Genomic DNA, 13,536 nt, shown 5'->3' with positions numbered 1-13,536 from the left:
CATCAAAGCACCGTAATATGTGGGCCGAATGCTTGGGTCTACAATCTGTGTCTGCGGGTCACACCACTGCTTCCTCTTCCCCTGTGTTACGCTCTGGCCAATTCCTTGTCAAAGGCACAGGCCTGGATGCCTCCTGCCCTGCACCTGGACCTTCGCAAGCACCATCAGCATCCACATCCACTTTTGTGTCCCAGCACAGTGTACAAATGTCCTTACCCCAGGCATTTGAACACAAGCGCAAATAACCAGCCACCCACCCACAGGCCATAGCACTAAATGCTCAACTTTCCAAATAACTGGCCCTGGAAATGTTGCCATTTAGGCTTGTGGACACTGAGGCCTTCCGCAGCCTGATGTCGGCGGCCGTCCCTCGTTATGCAGTCCACACCTGCCACTATTTTCACGGTGTGCCGTGCCCGTCTTACACCAGCATGTGTCCCGTAGCATCACCCGTGCCCTGACCAACGCAGTTACTGGGAAGGTCCACTTAACCACTGACACATGGACAATTGCTTTCGGCCAGGGACTCTATATTTCTCTGACGGCACACTGGGTGAACGTTGTGGAGGCCTAGAGAGAGTAGTATCCTGGGATGACACAGGTGCTAACTACGTTAGTGGCTCCAACCCCCACTTCCACCTCAGAATTATCCTCTTGCAGCACCAGTCAGCCATCAGTCGGTAGCTGGAAGCAGTGTAGCACTGCAGTGGCGAAGCGTCAACAGGCCATGCTTAAGATGATCTGCTTAGGTGACAAACAGCACACCGCCGCAAAGCTGTGGCAGGGTATAAGAGACCAGACTGAGCTGTGGCTTTCGACACTCAACCTAGAACCAGGCATGGTTGTGTCTGAGTGATAATGGCCGTAACTTGGTGGCTGCTTTGGAGCTCGGCAAGCTCACACACATCGCATGCCTAGCCTACGTCTTCAACTTAGTGGTTCAGCGGCTTCGCAAAACCTACCCCAATTTGCCTGAGCTACTGGTGAAGGTGCCCATTTCCGCTTTTCATCTACAGCTTCTGCTGGTCTGTCAATGCTGCAGCAGCGCTTACAGTTGCCAGCTCACCAACTGTTGTGCGACGTGAGCACGCGCCGGATCTCCACGTTCCACATGTTGGCCAGGCTTTGTGAGCAGCAGAGGGCAGTAGTGGAATACCTGCTGCAACATGGTCATCACCTTTCCAGCATAGATTTCTGACCTCTATGAGGTTTTAAGAAACTTTGAGGAATCAACAAAAATGGTGAGCGGCGATAACTCTATTATCAGCGTCACCATCCCACTTCTGTGTCTACTCAAACGCTCGCTGCTCACAATTAAGGCTACTTTCACACTAGCGTTCGGGGCTCCGCTTGTGAGTTCCGTTTGAAGGCTCTCACAAGCGGCCCCGAACGGATCCGTACTGCCCTAATGCATTCTGAGTGGATGCAGATCCGCTCAGAATGCATCAGTCTGGCACCGTTTGTCCTCCGCTCAGCAGGCGGACCCCCGAACGCTGCTTGCAGCGTTCGGGTGTCCGCCTGGCCATGCAGAGGCAAATGGATCCGTCCAGACTTACAATGTAAGTCAATGGGGACGGATCCGTTTGAAGTTGACACAATATGGCTCAATTTTCAAACGGATCCTTCCCCTATTGACTTTCAATGTAAAGTCAAAACGGATCTGTTTGCATTATCATGAACAAAAAAAAAAAGCGTTAGCATTATAGGTGCGGATCCGTCTGTGTAGATACCAGACGGATCCGCACCTAAACGCAGGTGTGAAAGTAGCCTAAGGCTGATGCTTTGCATGTGGAAGAGGTTGAAATGGGTAAGACATTACACAGGGTGATAGCCAGACCACCCTGAGCTTGTCTTCTCAGCGCAAATTGGATGATGATGAGGAGGAAGAGGAGCAGGAGATGGTTGCCTCTGCTACAGAGGGTAGTGCCCATGGAAGTTGAATTCCACCTGTTCAGCATGGATGGGAAGAAGAGGAGGAAGAGGATGAGGAGATTGAGAGTCATTCTCCTGATGACGACAGCAAAGTCTTGCCTGTTGGGACTCTGGAACACATGACTGACTTTATGTTAGGCTGCCTTTCCCGTGACCCTTGTTTAAACAACACGGATTACTGGTTGTTCACCCTTCTTGACCCCCACTACAAAGAGAACTTCTCATCTCTCATTCCTGTGGTGGAGAGGATAAGCAAAGTGGTGCAATACCAGAAGGTCCTTGTGGAAAAATTGCTCCAAAAATTTCCAGATGACAACGCTGGAGGCAGAGTATGCAATTCCTTCCAACCGAGGAGGGGAGACAATGGGAAAACACAGCAGTCCCAACAGAGGCAGGGCAACACTCTCCAAAGCCTGGGACAGTTTCATGACACCACGCCAGCACCCTGACCCTGATGCGTGGCCTAGTGTCACAAGGAGGACATTTTTTGGGAAGATGGTGAATGAGTACGTAGCAGACCGTGTCAGCGTCTTCAATATTCCCTCTGTGCCTTACAACTACTGGGTGTCCAAGCTGGACATGTGGCATGAACTGGCGCTCTAAGCCTTGGAGGTGCTGGCCTGCCCTGCCACCAGCGTTTTGTCAGAGCGGGTATTTAGTGCTGCTGGGGGCATAAGAACTGAACAAGGCCTGAATTTCCCCTGACTTCTTTACTCCACCAGAGGAAAGCGGCTGAACATAAAGGCACTTTAAATGTGTTTTTTATAATGTACTGAATACACTGTATTCCCATGCACCCCTTCCACCACAAAAAAGGGTATCAACATGCTTAATGTTGTAGAGGGTTAGCTCACCTGCAGGCCCTCACATATAATGTTTTAGAGGGTCAGCTCACCAGCAGGTCCTCATCTACAATCTTTTATAGGGTCAGCTCACCTGCAGGCCCTCTCATGTAATGTTTTAGAGGGTCATCTTACCAGCAGGTCCTCACCTACAATCTTTTAGAGGGTCAGCTCACCTGCAGGCCCTCGCATATAATGTTTTTGATGGTCAGCTCACCAGCAGGCTCTCAACCACAATGTTTTACAGGGTCAGTTCACCAGTAGGCCCTCACCTGCAATCTTTTAGAGGGTCAGCTCAGCAGCAGGCACTCGCCCCTAATGTTTTAGAGGGTCAGCTCAGCAGCAGACCCTCACCCCTAATGTTTTAGATGGTCAGCCCAGCAGCAGGCCATCGGCCGTAATGTTTTAGAGGGTCACCAGCAGGCCCTAGCTCCTAATGTTTTTGAGGGTCACCAGCAGGCCATCAATCATAATTTTTCAAGGGTGTATTATGCCCTCCTTTATGTGTAATAAAGGGTGTATTGGAGTGCCAATTCCTTGTAATTTTTGGAAGCCTTTTCACTTAGTGCAGGGATGCTCAACCTGTGGCCCTCCAGCTGTTGCAAAACTACAACTCCCACCATGCCCTGCTGCAGGCTGATAGCTGTAGACTGTCTGGGAATGCTGGGTGTTGTAGTTTTTCAGCTGGAGGGCCGCAGGTTGAGCATGACTTAGTGCATAGGCTTTATGAGTGTAGGAGTCCCACTACCTGAATAATTGTACCGCAATGTGAATGAGGCCCTCCATTATGTGATATACAGGTTGTATCGGAGTGCCTCTTCCTTGTAATTTTTGGCAGAACTTGCACTTTACATAGAAGTAAATATACAGGAAAGAATGTTTCCTAACAATTTTTCCTCTAAAAACTATTTTTTCTTCAGTTTTGTGCATATTATTGTTATTTTTGCCAGTACTTGCACTTTATATACAAGTAAATATACAGGAAAGAATGTTTCCTAACAATTTTTCCTCTAAAATAGATTTTATCTTTGGTTTTGTGTGTATTATTGTCAGACCTGGGAGTCCAAGATGCATCCATACATCCTCCCCATGCTGTTCCCGAACCATTTCGGTGGTGTTTCCATCAATTTATGACCTTTTCCTATGAACCAGACACCCTCCCCTCTTTAGAGCAGGGGGTGCCTGGTTTAATGCTCGGGTTCTCCCATTGGCTTCTATTGTGCTCGATTAACAGTAGTGGTAATTAATCAATTTTTCCTAAAAAAGGATGGCAGAAAAGAAAAATTATACTTGCTTCATCTACTGGATCACAAAGAGGCCGTTCACTCCCTCTTGATTGAAGAAAACCCTTCAAAAGACCTGAGTGAAGACATCACCATGTGATCACGTTCACCACATGCGGTGCAATGTCACCAGGCGCTGCCACCGTGATCACGTGATCGCCACAGGTTCCTTGGCAGATTTTCTTCAATCAAGATGGGAGTGGACAGCCTCTCTTTGAGCAAGTGGATGAGGTTTTTTTTTAATCCCCGGATTAATCCCCTAAACACCTGAATGTGAGTCTCAGATGCCATGATCACCCCATCTGAGAGGTTAATTGACGGGGGGGTAGCACGATCGTTGTTCCCCATCATTGCGCCCACTCCTTACAACGAAAAGCAATGAAGTAATTCATAACAAATGCAATTTCTTGACGAAGTTCTGCGAGCTGTCGAATCAAGTTTTTTACTCATCACTACAGATGGCTTTTGCACGTCAACTGGTTCTTCCATTGGTGAAGTTTTTTTTTAAACAATGTCTTTCAGCCACAGCTTCAGTCAATTACGGTGTACTTTACTGCTTGTGGCATTCTGTTCTTATGGTATTTTCTGTTTTCTGATCTCATAGACATCTGTCCCAGGGTTGGGGATAGGTGTGACATTATATGGCTTTTTCCTATTTGCTATCCAGTTTGCTGGTATAATGTTTATTTTTAAGCCATGCATAGTGACCAATTTTAAAAGGCTCTGCTTTGACAGATTGGTCATAGTCTCTTTGTTGTTTCTGGCGTGCATTTGCCATGCAGATTTGAACAATCTCTTGTATATTAGCTAGGCGTTTTGATGTTCACTCACCCAATCTGTCTGTGGTAAAGGGTTGGTGGTGTCAGGGACTGATATGTCCAAGTTGAGGTCTGCTGGTAGTTTACCTTGACAGTCAAACATAAGGTAGTAATGTGTGTACCTAGTGGAACAATGAATGGTGTTGTTATAGAGGTACACCAGTTCAGGTAGCAAAGATGGTCAATCCGTTCTTTGGTCAGGTGGTACAGCTCTTAGTATATCAATGAGTGTTTGATTCGTCTTTTCACAAAGTCCATTACCTTGAGGATGATAAGCTGTTGTTCTGAGCTTTTAACAGTTGTGGAGTGAGCATATTTCTTGAAGAGTTGGGACTCAAAGGCAGATCCCTGGTCTGTTAAGATCTTCTCAGGGGATCCATACGATAACACAAAGTTCTTCCAAAAAGCAATTGCAGCTGTTTTGGCTGTTAGAACTTACACAGGTTAACTACAAATTTGGTGTAATGATCGATTATGGTCATGGCATAGGTATATCCTGAGCAGCTTGGTACCAACTTGACATGGTCGATGGCCATGATCTCCACAGGTGTATGGCTCACAATAGGATGTAGAGGGGCTCTTGATTATGTTTCTCACCTCTTCCAATGGCATAATTGAAAAATTCTTGACAGCAATTTTTAATGTCTCCTTACATTCCAATCTACTAGAATCTTCTTCTCAGATGTCTTACTGTTCGGTAGGGTCCTCTCTAGTAGGAAGATGGGATAAGGCATCTGCATTCTAATTTCACTTGCCTGTTCTGTACTTGACCACGATGTTGTAGCTAGCAAGACATGAGGCCCATCTCTGTTCTATAGCTTCTAATCAGGCTGTGTTCAGGTGTGCCAGAGGATTATCAGTATAGACCATGAATGGTGTTGCTGCAAGGTAGTCTTTCAATTTCTCAGTGACGGCCCATACAAGTACAAGGAATTCTAGCTTGAAGAAACTGTAGTTGTGGTAATTTATTTTAGCTTCTCTAAAAGATCGGTTGGCATAGGCATTTACTCTCTCCCCACCATCTTGCACTTAACAGCTCCTAGGCCATTGTTCTGAATCTGTGTAGAGATAGAATGGCTGACTGTAGTCAGGATAGCCTAGGACAGATGATTTAGTCAACTTCTTCTTCAGGAGTTGTAAGGCAATTTCCCTGTCTTAATTCTAATCGATTGATATCCTCTCAGGAGTTCTTGCAGCGATTCAGGAATCCGGGTGAAGTAAGGGATGAAGCATCTGTAGTAGCCTGCAAAACCAATAAAACTTCTCACCTCTTTTACTGTAGTAAGGGTAGGCCAGTTCTGGGCTGCAGCAATCTTCTCTGGGTCAGGTTTCACACCTTCAGAGCTGACATGTCCCAAATACTTGACTTCTTGTTTCAAAAGATGACATTTTAAAGGCTTGACCATGAAACCATGCTTGATAAAGACTTGGAAGACTTTGTCCAGATTTTATAGGTGGTCTTCATAGGACTTGGAGTATATGATGACATCATCCAAGTACAGAAGAACAGTTTCAAAGTTCTTGTGACCCAAGCAGCGTTCTATTAATCTCTGGAAGGTTCCTGGTGCATTACAAAGTCCAAAAGGACATGTAGCTGAATTCAAATAAGTCCATGGGGTAGGGAACGCTGTCTTTCACAGTCTTCTAGAGCCATGGGTCCTTGCCAATATCCACTTGTTAAGTCCAGAGTAGAGAATGGGCTGAAGATGCTAATGCTGTTAGGGACTCTTCTATACGTGACAAAGGATAGGCATCCTTGTGGGTTATGTTGTTAATTTTTCTATAATCCACACAGAATCTGATGTTACGGTCTTTCTTCTGGACAAGGACTAGAGGTGCAGCCCATGTACTATGGCTGTCTTTCATGATTTTAGCATCCTTGATCTCTTTGATCATCTTTTTGACAGGTTGGTACATAGCTAGTGGTATAGGCCTGTACTTTTTCTTCATTGGAGGATGAGAAACAGTAGGTATGGTGTGTTTGATCTAGCTGACTTCTCCATAGTCTGAAGGATGTGTACTAAAGGCTTGATGATGTTCTTCAACAACCTTGAGATCAAGCCTGCTATTTGATCAGCAGGCGTGGAAGTATCTCCTACATGGAGTTCTGTCCACCATGCTGTAGTTGGAGTATGTTCTTGAGTGGTCAGGTTCTGAGCAGACTGTTGGGCAATGGCTGCCGGTACACATAAAATAATTTGGAAAGTGACTGGGAACAGCTGAGCAGCAGGGTAGTGCTTTGTTATCGTCACACTGTTATTGTTTAAGTTTAACAGACTAATTGGTACCTTGCCATGGGAGACAGTCACTATGCTTCTTGCTGCTCGGTCCGGAGGATGGTTTTCCAGGTTGATGGGTTCTATCAGGGCCTGGTCTTAACACTAAATACCTGGACAGGCTCGGCATCACAGGAGTGTTTCGGTACCGGATTTCAGGGTCACTGGGTGGTTATCTCTAATCCGAGCATGGCAGATCTCCCCTGTTTCATTGGGAACTTTCTGTTGAAATTTGACAATGAAACTCTCTGCCTGAGGAGGTGGTGATTATGAATTAACTAAAAGAGTTCAAGAGGGGTCTGAATGTATTTCTGGAGTGTAAATGATATTAGAGGTTATAGTTACTACAGAAGGGTTGTGTCACGGACGGTGTACAGGAAACAAGACAATGCAACATGCATATATGACTCACTGGATCCAAAGCTAAGGAACCAAAAGGGAGACCCCTGCACAAAACCTGGCACTTTCTCTGGCTGCTCAGCCTATGCAAAAATCCCAGAGGTGGATGGTTGCATATCCACGTACCTCGACTATATAACACCTGAACACCCTACAATAGTGAGGGGACACGAGCACCGGCTCCCTACACCAGACACGGAGGGAGTCAGGGTCACCTGGGATCCAGCAAACAGAAAATAACAGATAAATGTACAGCACTTAACTTAGTAGCAGACTGGGAAATAGGATCAGCATGCACACACACACTCCAGGAAGAAGTATAAGCCGCCCAGTAATGCATTATGGTGAGGAATTAGGAATTTAAAGGGAAGCAATCAGTCCAACTACATGACAGCTGAGAGAGGCTAACGAGATGAGGAACTGAACATCGCAACAAAGAAAACTCAAGAAGGAGGTTCTGAAAGGCTTCTGTCAGAGCTTCTCAGCTGTCTGGTTGTGACAGTACCCCTCCCTCTACGAGTGGACTCCGGACACTCAGAGCCCACCTTCTCAGGATGGGACCTATGGAAAGCCCTGATGAGACGAGAGGCCTTAATGTCTGTCACTGGGACCCACATCCTCTCCTCAGGACCATAACCCTCCCAATGAACAAGGTACTGAAGAGAACCGCGGACAAGACGAGAATCCACAATCCTAGAGACCTGAAATTCAAGATTCCCATCAACCATAATCGGAGGAGGAGGCAAAGGCGAGGGTACAATGGGTTGAACATAAGGTTTCAATAAGGACTTATGAAAAAGCATTATGGATCTTCCAAGTCTGAGGAAGATCAAGACGGTAGGCAACAGGATTGATGACAGACAGGATTTTGTAAGGCCCAATAAACCTAGGACCCAACTTCCAGGAGGGAACCTTCAATTTGATATTCTTGGTAGACAACCACACCAGATCACCAACATTCAGGTCCGGACCAAGCACATGTCTCTTATCTGCCACACGCTTATATCTCTTACTCATGCTCTTTAGATTATCCTGAATCTTTTGCGAAATATATGACAAAGACGAGGAGAATCTGTCCTCATCAGGTAAACCAGAAGACCCCTCTCCCGAGAAAGTCCCAAACTGCGGATGAAACCCATATGCACCAAAAAATGGTGACTTATCAGAGGACTCCTGACGACGGTTATTTAAAGCAAACTCAGCAAGGGACAAAAAAGAACACCAATCCTCTTGATTCTCCGCCACAGAACAGCGCAGATATGTCTCCAGATTCTGATTGACGCGCTCTGTCTGGCCATTCGACTGCGGGTGGAAAGCAGAAGAGAATGACAACCGAACTCCCAAGCGAGAACAGAAAACCTTCCAGAATCTGGAAACAAACTGCGTGCCCCTATCAGAGACTATGTCTGAAGGAATACCGTGCAATTTGACAATGTGATCAATAAATGCCTGCGCCAGCGTCTTAGCATTGGGCAAACCAGGAAAAGGGATGAAATGCACCATTTTGCTAAAACGATCCACCACCACCAGAATCACAGTCTTCCCCGAGGAACGAGGCAGGTCCGTTATGAAGTCCATGGACAGATGTGTCCAAGGACAGGAAGGAATGGGTAAGGGAAGGAGAGGACCTGATGGCTGTGAATGAGGGACTTTGGCACGAGCGCAAGTCTCGCAGGCTGCCACAAAACCCTCAACCGACTTACGAAGCGCAGGCCACCAGAATCTCCGAGCGATGAGATCCAGTGTGGCTCTTGCCCCCGGGTGTCCAGCAAGGACCGTATCGTGGTGTTCCTTATTGTTTAAGTTTAACAGACTAATTGGTACCTTGCCATGGGAGACAGTCACTATGCTTCTTGCTGCTTGGTCCGGAGGATGGTTTTCCAGGTTGATGGGTTCTATCAGGGCCTGGTCTTAACACTGAATACCTGGACAGGCTCGGCATCTCAGGAGTGTTTCGGTACCGGATTTCAGGGTCACTGGGTGGTTATCTCTAATCCGAGCATGGCAGATCTCCCCTGTTTCATTGGGAAATTTCTGTTAAAATTTGACAGTGAAACTCTCTGCCTGAGGAGGTGGTGATTATGAATTAACTAAAAGAGTTCAAGAGGGGTCTGAATGTATTTCTGGAGTGTAAATGATATTAGAGGTTATAGTTACTACAGAAGGGTTGTGTCACGGACGGTGTACAGGAAACAAGACAATGCAACATGCATATATGACTCACTGGATCCAAAGCTAAGGAACCAAAAGGGAGACCCCTGCACAAAACCTGGCACTTTCTCTGGCTGCTCAGCCTATGCAAAAATCCCAGAGGTGGATGGTTGCATATCCACGTACCTCGACTATATAACACCTGAACACCCTACAATAGTGAGGGGACACGACCACTGGCTCCCTACACCAGACACGGAGGGAGTCAGGGTCACCTGGGATCCAGCAAACAGAAAATAACAGATAAATGTACAGCACTTAACTTAGTAGCAGACTGGGAAATAGGATCAGCATGCACACACACACTCCAGGAAGAAGTATAAGCCGCCCAGTAATGCATTAGGGGGAGGAATTTAAAGGGAAGCAATCAGTCCAACTACATGACAGCTGAGAGAGGCTAACGAGATGAGGAACTGAACATCACAACAAAGAAAACTCAAGGAGGAGGTTCTGAAAGGCTTCTGTCAGAGCTTCTCATCTGTCTGGTTGTGACAGGTTGTTGAACCAGGGAGTTATTCTGATTGCCTGATTGGAGTCGGGTACAATTTTTGTTTTTGAGAAAAATTAGCTTCTACTTCATCGTTTTTTTTTTTTGCCTTCCTCTGGATCAACCTGCAGGATAACAGGCTGAACTGGATGGACAAATGTGTTTTTTCAGCCTTATAAACTATGTTGAGCACTTAGCACACAAATGGTCTGTTGAATCACCTTTTTAGTGGCAGATGATGCTGTAAGTATAGAGTTGCGTAGTGCTTCAAGCATCTCTCCATAGCAGTTTCTAAGGACATTCATTCCAAGTACTACTGGAGGATTGTTGTTTTCTCTGACTTCCTTTACAATAATGCCTCATTTGAGGTAGAGCTGGTCCTCTTACATGAAGGGTTGGTTCCCAGTACCCATGCACTGGCTCTGGTTTGCCACTACTGGCTATTATACTCACCCAGTTTCTGGTGGCTGCATCCGCAGGATGTAGCAGGGTTAGAACTCCAGCTCTTAACTCAAATTTCTTAACTCACTGCGTTAACTTGAGAAAAAAGCCATTGAAAAGCAATTGAAGGTGTTTGCTTAGATTAAATAACACAACTCAGAAATCTCAGAAAACAGGAGTGTTAACTCTACTCCGTCCGTATTTATCAAATGCGGCTTACTGAATGGTGTTAACTTGAGATCCGGTATCCAGCAGTGCAACAAAAGGAACCCTATTAATTCTGATAACTACTTCAGGACAGGGTCCTTCATACCTGAACATCTAGCTGGGATATTCTGAACCTACTGTTATTCCACCCCAAAGGTGGTCCTTGGCCTCAGGGGCTGTCCTTTTAACTGCGCGCAAGTCCCTTTCAGATATTTGCTTGAGTGCTTTTAAATGGTCCATGATATGTGTGAGCAGATATATTAGGGTCTCAGATATATTAGGCAGTGTTATTTTCACAGTAAGGCTCACTTCTACTGGATAAGAGCTCTTTTCTTTGCTTTTGTAGCTTTGTTGCAAAGCGATGCTACAGTCCTGGTTCTGCTGGCACTTTCAAAATGGCAGCGCTCTCTTTACGTCCAGCAGTATTCTTGTCCCACTGCGAACAATAGGTAGGAACTTTGGTTCCAGGCAGCACTTTCACTTTATAGCACTTTTGTTGCGTTCAGTATGTGGGATTGACCTTATCCCGCTCTGTACAGAGCGGTAACAGTAGTTTTTCCAAATGGAGCAGGGAGGTGCCAGGGGTAGTGGTGCAAAAAAAAAAAAAAACACCCTTGTGGGTTGGTTAGCAGCAGTTTGTACTATGCAACAGTCAATTCACTTTTTAATGCTGCACACATGTAGTAGGGGTCTTGTAGAAGACCTGCATACAGTTGTTTGCCAAACAAACTTTTCCTCAAGGCAATAAAGATGGAGGTTGATCACAGCAAGCAGTTTTCTTCTAAAACTCAGGCAGACTCTTTTGCTCACATAAATGCAGAATAAAGATGGATTACTTACAGTAGCCTTTAAGGCACAGAGGATTTGAACCTGTTCGTGATGCCAATTTAATGCAGTGAGACCCCATGGGAGCTGGTGTGAAGAATGGGAGTAGTGCGATTGGTAGTTGTAGTGGTCATGGTGTCCTACCTCAAGCCGTCGCTCTCTGGGGTCTGTTGCATTGAAAGTGTTGGAGTAAACTGTAGTGTGGTGCGGTATAATGAGACCGGTTTTGATACACAGTACTTTACTGAAGCCTGTCAGCAGGTGATCTACACAAGCACTGTTCACATGAAATGCAGTATTTACAGTCTACTCAAGTAATTCCCAAAGGTTGTATACGGAGGCTAGCTTCTCTCTCTCTCTCTCAATCAAACTAATCAATCTCTTCTTTCTCCGACCTAGTGATGAGCGGCAGGGGCAATATTCAAATTTGTGATATTTCACAAATATTTTGTAGAATATTTGTCATATATTCGTGAACTCGAGATTATATTCTTGATTGTGAAAATCGGCAATGTATTAATCGCGTAATGCGCACGAAATACCCGCGTGGGGTAGGCAACTTTTCTATTGGTTGCTAAGGATGCTGCTAAGCTGTGACAAAGCCTTCTCATTGGCCCACAAGCTAAAAGAAGGGAGGGATGATCACATGATATGTACAGTGTTAAAAAAAAATTGTCATTATGAATATATAGCACTATATTCTAAATATTTGCGAAGTGCCAATATTCGTAAAAAAATTAGCTTTTTGAATATTCGCGCTCAACACTACTAAAGGGATGCACTTTATCATTAGATCTATATGTATAAGCATATGACATCCACAGTATACTCAAGAGAAGTCTCTGAACATGGGAGCCTTCATGTCCTTTGGCTATGGTGAGCAGTCTGTAGCTTATAATGTTCCCACCACATGCAGAGGAGGCTATAGCCAGATTACCTTCCTTGCCAAGTAGTCCCTTTGTGGCAGCTAAACCTTCTGTAGCTCTTTCCTCTTCTGAGGGTTGGCACATAATCTGCTTTTATTCTGTAGGGGAATGGAATCTCCCTACAGGAGATGATCCTTGCTGCTCTGAGGTGTTCTCTCCCTACAGGGAGCCTTCAACTCCAAAATCTTCCTCCTAGAAAGAGAGAGTGAGCCAGCCCTCCCTATACAACCTTATGAGATGTGCAGTACATAATACATGAAAGACAATGATATTAACACTTTCAGTGCTTTTCAGAGTATTTCAGGACACTGCATAATGGAACATCAGAGCTGTAGAGCAAGGGTGGAGAGTTCTGGGCAGAACAGAGAATATTTTTTTCATTTTTCTTAGCTCTGTCACTGATCTAACGGAATTAAAGTGAATCTGTCAGCTCCAAAACACCTCCCAATATAGAGTAGGCAGTGTATACTGTAAATGATGCCGATTGTGGTTATGTCATTTTTATCTTCATGCTCACTTGCATTCAGACACTGTGCTCCCACAAACTAGCAGTAAAATGCATTCACAGGACTCCTCTTTGAGTCCTCTCCATTATGTGCATGAGCTCAGGAGTCCTCTCAATGCATTTTACTGTTGGTTTGTGGTAGCATAGCATAACAATGCAAGTGAGTATGAAGACAAAAAGACAAAAATAGAGGAATTAGTGTAAACCAGTGACTCAACCTATAGATCGAATAGATAAGGGTGCTCACCTCTCGGTCCACCCAGACCGCACGAATAGACCAGAAAAAATAGTAGATAAATGAGGGGCACTCCGTATAAGGGAATACAAACAGCAAATGAATAATGTCTAGATTTTATTAATCCTATAAAAAAGCCAATGCATCAA

This window comes from Bufo gargarizans, chromosome 1, assembly GCF_014858855.1.
Source record: "Bufo gargarizans isolate SCDJY-AF-19 chromosome 1, ASM1485885v1, whole genome shotgun sequence".
NCBI lineage: Eukaryota > Metazoa > Chordata > Amphibia > Anura > Bufonidae > Bufo > Bufo gargarizans.
This window is presented reverse-complemented; position numbering follows the sequence as displayed.